This window comes from Aquarana catesbeiana, linkage group LG13 (genome assembly GCF_042186555.1).
Source record: "Aquarana catesbeiana isolate 2022-GZ linkage group LG13, ASM4218655v1, whole genome shotgun sequence".
Lineage (NCBI taxonomy): Eukaryota > Metazoa > Chordata > Amphibia > Anura > Ranidae > Aquarana > Aquarana catesbeiana.
Window position 1 is genome coordinate 128,219,684 of NC_133336.1, and position 8,069 is coordinate 128,227,752.

An 8,069-nucleotide genomic window follows, 5' to 3' on the forward strand; every position below is an offset into this window, starting at 1 on the left:
AAATGAAAGGGGTGGGCCAGAGTCAGGCTAGAGTCAGGCTAGGGAGGAAAGTGCTAGATGATGCTGGATGTTCTTCAGCCTGGACTTGAGGCAGGCTCTATATGAAAAAAAAGGGGGGGGGGGGGACCAAAAAGTCAGGAAAGGATTCTTCAAAAAGGAACAACTGGTAATAGCAAAAATTGATTTTCTTTGTTGAAAAAATCCCACCATAATACTATTCACAAAAGAGAAAAGAGAACTTCAATAAATAAAATATTTTTTGCTATTACCAGTTGTTCTGTTTTGAAGACACCTTTCTGGACTTTCTACCCCCCCCCTTTTTCAATATGCAGATTTGATTCAGAGGAACACACCTCATCATCGAATTGTATGTATTTAGGTGATGGTATCTGTTACTGGGTTGTGGAATTGTCATTTTACATAGGGGGTCATTTACTATTGCGCCAAAAAATTATCCTGCAGTACCAAAAAATAGCTCTCAAAAAAGGCCAAAAAGACTTCAACTCTCAGAAGGTCAGCGCTAATGCAAATGGAAAGCAGCCGGCAATAATGCCTGTCAGATCACATATGCTGGAATAGTGGAAGTCAATGGGGCTCGAACCTGCAAAATCCAAAGTTCTCACTGAAGGCTTATATGTAAGTTCTTTGCCATAAAAAGTGTTTGGAGACCCGGGTCCTGCCCCAGGGGACATGTATCAATGCAAAAAATTTTTTTAAAAACGGACGTTTTTTCGGGAGCAGTGATTTTAATAATGCTTAAAGTGAAACAATAAAAGTGTAATATTCCTTTAAATATCTTACCTGGGGGGTGTCTATAGTATGCCTGTGAAGGGGGGCATGTTTCCCGTGTTTAGAACAGTCTGACAGCAAAATTACATTTCAAAGGAAAAAAAGTAATTTAAAAGTACTCGCGGCTATATGAATTGTCGGTCCGACAATACACATAAAAGTTCATTGATAAAAATGGCATGGGATTTCCCCACAGGGGAACCCCAAACCAAAATTAAAAAAAAAATGGCTTGGGGGTCCCCCTAAATTCCATACCAGACCCTTCAGGTCTGGTATGGATTTTAAGGGGAACCGCGCGCCAAAATTGAAAAGAAAAATGGCGTGGGTCCCCCCAAAAATCCATACCAGACCCTTATCCGAGCACACAACCTGGCAGGCCGCAGTTATTTAAGAACCGTCAGAAGACGAGAAGGGTCACACAGCGGGAGCCTCCCATCGTGGATGCGGAGCGGCACAAGCACAAAGAAGGGAAGAAGACGCCGCGGAGGAAGATGCCGGACGAGCACACCGGAGCAAGAAGCAGAGGATCGGAGGAAGAAGAAGAAGAAGATGGAGGAAGAAACCGAAGGAAGATAGAAGATAGAAGAAAGAAGATAGAAGATAGAAGAAAGATGCATTTAAATAAAGGAATTGTCAAAAACTGTCGCTTGTCATTTTTAACACTTTTTTTGTGAAATGGTAGGGGTACTTTTGTACCCCCTTACCATTTCCCACAGGGGGGCCAGGATCTGGGGGTCCTCTTGTTAAAGGGGGCTTCCAGATTCCGATAAGCCCCCCGCCTGCAGACCCCCACAACCACTGGGCAAGGGTTGTGGGGATGAGGCCCTTGTCCTCATCAACACGGGGACAAGGTGATTTGGGGGGACCCCCCAAAGCACCCTCCCAATGATGAGGGCATGTGGCCTGGTACGGTTCAGGAGGGGGGGGGGCGCTCTCTCGCCCACCCTCTTTTCCTGTGGCTTGCCAGGTTGTGTGCTCAGCAAAGGGTCTGGTATGGATTTTTGGGGGGACCCCACGCCATTTTTTTAAAATTTGGGCATGAGGTTTCCCTTAAAATCCATACCAGACCTGAAGGGTCTGGTATGGATTTTGAGGGGGGCCCCCACACTTTTTTTTTTTTTTTTTTGGCGTAGGGTTCCCCTTAATATCTATACCAGACCTGAAGGGCCTGGTATGGAATTTAGGGGGACCCCACACCATTTTTTTTTTAAATTTTGGTTTGGGGTTCCCCTGTGGGGAAATCCCATGCCATTTTTATCAATGAACTTTTATGTGTATTGTCGGACCGACAACTCATATAGCCGCGAGTACTTTTAAATGACTTTATGACAATAACTTGCATATAAGCCTTTAAAATGAGCACTTTTGATTATTCATGTTCGAGTCCCTCTACTGCAGGGGGAATTTCAGAGACATCTGTGCAGGTTTCTGCACTGATATCAATACAAATTGCACCCCAAAGTTGCACCAATTAAAACAGTGCAATTGCCACCGCTTTGACATGTCAAATCGCACCAATGTTTACTAAAGCTGACACATACAACACTGCCTATCAACCAGAAGAATTCATTACCTGCAATTCTCCACAGCTGTTATATATAAAGATTCCACCTTTATCATTTACTTGCAGGTGTGCAGAAGCCTAGGTTTACATTGGAGCGATTTGTCATGCGATTTGAGAGATCAAATCGCATGACTATTGGCAGCAATGGCACTGTTCCAATCGATTTGACACCGATTTTGTGGCGCCGCACCAATTTCCTAAAGTAGTTCCTGCACTACTTTTGCTGATTTCAGGTGCGACTTCAGTAGACATTTGTGTGTGAAGCCCAGGGCCGCTGATAGGGCAGGACCACCAGCCCTGGTGTACAGGGCCCGATAACATAGGGGGGCCCACACAGGGAGGGGATTAGTGACAGACGACAATTGTGTTTCTTTTCCTCCAGTAGATGAAAGCTGCTCTCCTCCCCTTTCCCTGCTGCCAGATTTTATCTGCTAAGAAAGAGACAGTTGTCCTTCACTAATCCCCCTCCCTGTGTGGGCCCCATTTCTCAGCACTGGTTTTTAAGGTTATTTCTGCTCCTGAGTTTATCTCTCTAACTTAGGCTCCATGCACACTGATTTAAAATTCACTGCTTCTACAGGAGTTTTGTATTCTGTCTGTAGAAGCAGCTCAATGTTATCCTATGTGTCCATGCACATTAGGACGTTTACAGGCGTATTTTGAGCTCAGCGTTTAGAGGCAGAAAAAAAAAACCTTCTGGTTTGCGTCTCTGATTGGAGATCACTGGCAGAAAAAAAATGAAAACTCTCCTAAACTCATCTAAACTTCGTACAAAAAAATGCTCTATATGAGCATTTTTTTCTGCTAGGTGGATTGAAGTTTTTTTTAAGCCCAGTGTGCATAGAGCCTAACTTTGTTTCTCTTCTTCTGATCCCGCAGCCTGTATATTTTTTTCATCTCGTCTTCATTTTTATTTATTAACTCAGTTTTATCCTTTAGATCTAGCAGGAATTCTATGAGTTATGTTGTATTTGTGTCTGCTAATAATTTTATTGTATTTTTAGAGAAATATAGCTTTAATATTTTCTTGGGGGGGCCCTGTCAGGTAGTCTGTACGGGGCCCCACAATTTCTATCAGCAGCCCTGATGAAGCCACATGGATGTCTATCAAGTAGCACCTGAAATCACGCTGACCTTGCTACTTTGAAATCGTGCTACTTCAAATGAAGTAGCGCAATTTCAAAGTAGCATCAATGTGAACCAGGGCAAAGAGATTAGTTTTTTGCTGCACAAATACATATTGAAATAAAATATAAGAGATATTGCACTTTCCCAAAACCACCACCCATAAAAACTAAAGAGAAAGAAAAGTAGATTTAAAAAAAAACCACCACAATAAAGCTCAATAATGTACTTTTACCAGCAGAAAAAAAAACTACATACATTTACTATCTTCAAAAAAATTTGGACAGGATATATGGTGCTTCATTTAGCAATGGGATTTAAAGGGCCCTGCTCATAGGAGCTTACAATCTAAAATTTGACAAAACCTTAGAGTGGACACAGCTTTAATTTCAGTGTATAATGGGCAACACATCTTATTTTTATCTGCAAGATTATAGAAACATACTTAACAGTCATTCTTACAAAGCGTTCCAACAAAGCATTCCAACATAATATTACAAAAGACTTATTCAAAACACCCACCACCAGCCCACAATCCACACATACATACATTGGTGACCATGTTCTGCTGAAAGCTGCATTTCGATGTACACGATTAAACGAGATCAAAAAGGGTAGAAGGTCAGCAGATGCTTCCAAATGATGTTTGCATGATCAGACAGGAACAATACACACACAACATTGACAGCATGGCCACATAAACCCACTTTTGATTGAAAAAATGCACAAGAATTTCATCAAATATTCCTAGTTGGGCATTTGTCAATATGCACAATATCATTCCTTCTCCCCCACAAATCACAGCAAAAAACCTGTCCTTCTCAGGCCAAACGAACCCCCCTACTGCAGGCCTTTATATAAGAGAGGTTGTATTGTTAGCACACTGACACACCCAATAGAAGTACACGCCCACCAGTATCTTTCAATCTATCTCTTCATGTATGTCTAAAGTGATTGCACCTGATGAGCAAGAACACATAATACTATTCTCAACTGTGTTAGCCCTTGGCTATGTGCATCAAATCTCCAACTACAGGCCAAAGATCAAAGTCCATTTGCATCCACATAAACAAAGCAACAGTTTTCTAAGCATATGTACCTGTGCAGTGTAAACCCTAAAATTTTAAATGTCCAAGTCCCTGGGCATGATTAGTGCTAATAAACATTAACATCAGTCCCTGGCTGCAATGAGCTTCCAATATAAAGTCCAAAATTAACTTTCTTACATTAGAACCTATTTTGACAGGAGACAAATAAAATGCCAGCATGTCTTTGGATTGTGGTGAGAAATCCACACAGGGAGAACATATAGACTTCAACACAAGGATTAGCATGTTGGGGAATTTGAACCAACATCCCAAGTGCTGCTAGACAAAACTGCTACCCAGTTAGCTACTAGGCAGCCTCACACTTGTTCACTGCATCTCTGTGGTGTGAACCAGCCCTAAGTCCATAGCCATGCTCAGTGTCACAAGCAATATACAATATATTGGCCTAAGTATTGGGACGCCTGCCTTTAAATGCACATGAACTGTAATGGCATCCCAGTATTAGTTTTGGGTTCAAAACTCATTTGACCCACCCTTTGCAGCTATAACAGCTTCAACTCTTCTGTGAAGGCTGTCCACAAGGTTTAGGAGTGTGTCTATGGGAATATTTGACCATTCTTCCAAGTGCATTTGTGAGGTCAGGCACTGATGTTGGACGAGAAGGCCTGACCTACAGTCTCCTCTATAATTCATCCCCAAGGTGTTCTGTTGTGTTGAGGTCAGGACTCTGTCCAGGCCAATCAAGTTCCTCCACCCCAAAATCGCTCATCCATGTCTTTATGGACCTTGCTTTGTGCACTGGTCCAAATGATTTGGTGGGGGGGGTTATGATGTGGGGTTGTTTTTCAGGGGTTGGGCTTGGCCTCTTAGTTCCAGTTAAGGGAACTCTTAAGGCGTCAGCATACCGCGATATTTTGGACAATTTCATGTTCCCAACTTTGTGGGAACAGTTTGGGGAAAGCCCCTTCCTGTTCCAACATGACTGCACACCAGTGCACAAAGCAAGGTTCATAAAGACATGGATGAGCAAGTTTGGAGTGGAGAAACTTGACTGGCCTGTACAGATTCCTGGCCTCAACCCGATAGAACACCCTTTGGCTGAATTAGAGTAGATACTGCAAGCCAGGCCTTCTCATCCAACATCAGTGCCTGGCCTCACAAATGCACTTCTGGAAGAATGATCAAACATTTCCATAGACACACTAAACCTTGTGGACAGCCTTCCCAGAAGCTGTTCTAGCTGCAAAGGGTGGGCCAAATCAAATTTTAACCCTACGGACTGGGCTGCCATTAAAGTTCATGTTGTGTGTAAAGGCAGGTGTCCCAATACTTTTGGCTAAATAGTGTATCTGGAAAAGAATTACAATGGTGGTGGATCCCTCCTACACATAAATACTACATTTAGACATAGTTATAGGACCTAGGAGATGAGACATCCTCTCTACATGAAGCAGCATGTTGGGGATTTGAACCCAGACGCTCAGGGATACTAAGCAGAAGTTCTAACCTCTGAGCCACAGAGCTGCCATGTGTGAGAACCTCCTACACATAAATACACATAAAAACACATAAATACTGCATTTCTATGGACATACAGGTGATGGAATTACACTACTCAAGAGTTATTCTTCTTGATTTATTCTGTGATATTTGGTGTTTTTTTGTGAGTGAGAGTAGAATATTACCCTCAAATTTTTGGGAATTACATTTTGCTTTCTGATGTTGGTACACATATCACATTTTTTGGGCTCAAATTATGAATATTTGTAAATAATAAAAAGCACAAAAAATTGTTATTCATTTTAAATTTGCATCAGCAACGGTATTGTTTGTGGATTATAAAGACACCTGTGTGAGTTTGGGTAAAGATTATTGTAAGATGGAGAGTAACAAGTGAAAGTGACAGAGAAAAATATATTTTACCAAAACGTCAAAACATTCCACATTCTAGCATTCTTAAAATCAAAATATTTTAAGTAGAAGCAACAATGTTGCAAAGGAAAATGTATTTCAGAGAAAGATACATTTCATCTAAACATTAAAAGTTTTTTTTGTGAAAGTTAGAATTGTAGAATTGTTCCATTAGAATCAGTGGCTGAAACTAGATTTGGACTAGAATAGAGCAGATTTTCACTTCAAGAAAATGCTCTCTAATTAGCTCTCATTTTGGTATTTACTATAGCGCCAAGGTAAAAAAGACACTTGAGTTAAAATGAGAGTTATTTTCAGGTCTGAGCATGCTCAGTTGTGTTGGCACCTAGTTGTCCAAAACGGGGAATTTTTAACTTGTCAGACTTTTAAAGATATTTCAGTGTAGAAATCACTTTTTCACATAGTTTAAAAGCAGATTATCTTTAAATAATATACCACATATTTCAGTACCATTTAGGCAATTATATCATGCTCTAAACATTATTTCCATGTGCACTACTCCAGGTTTTAGCAGAGTAAGGGTCCTTTCACACTGGGGCGGTTTGCAGGCGCTATTGCGATAATAATAGCGCCTGCAAACCGACCCGAAAGTGCCACTGCTTTGATTACAGTGTGAAAGCCCCGAGGGCTTTCACACTGGAGCGGTGCGCTAGCAGGACGGGAAAAAAAAGTCCTGCTAGCAGCATCTTCGGAGCGGTGAAGGAGCAGAGTATATGCCGCTCCTTCACCGCTCCTGCCCATTGAAATCAATGGGACGGCGCAGCTATACCACCGGCAAAGCACCTCTACAGAGGTGCTTTGCGGTGGTTTTTAACCCTTTCTCGGCCACTAGCGGGGGTAAAACTGCCCCGCTAGTGGTCGAATACCGACGGTAAAGCATTGCTTACAATAGCAGAGCTTTACCGCCGACGCCGCCCCGCCTCAGTGTGAAAGGGCCCTAAGGGTTTGGGCGCTATTTGGTTTCAGGGAACTATAGTAAATTCGATTTTGGGAGTATTTTCTCACCAGCGCTATAGTGAATACCGTTTTAGCGCTAATTAGCGCTAATTAGCTCCGCAGCTCTATAGTAAATGACCCCCACTATGTCCACAGCCACTCCTTTGTCCAATGTTATGTTCACCTCCTCATAAAAAGAAATCAGATTTGTCTGACAACTGTCTTTTATGAATCCATGCTGTCTGTTACTTAAATATTACTAAATTTTACTAAATATTTTTTTCCAGCAAGAACTCATCTACAGTATGTGGTATTTTATTAAACTCTCCAGTATCTTCCCAACTATAGAAGTTAAACTAACAGGTCTATAATTACTTGGTAAAGACTTTGATCCCTTTTTAAATATGGGCACCACATTGACTCTACGCCAATCCAGTGGTACCATTCCAGTCATTGAGGAGTCCCTAAAAATTAGAAACAAAGGCTTTAAAATGACAGAGCTCAATGCTTTTAGGATCCTTGGGGGGATGCCATCTGGCCCAGGTGCTTTATCCACCTTTATTGTGTCTAAATATGTTTGGACCGTATCACTTTTGAGCCATTGTGGATCATTTGGGGCTGTGTCAATACCATCCCCATTATGGACATGAGCTCCCCATGCTCCTTTGTATACA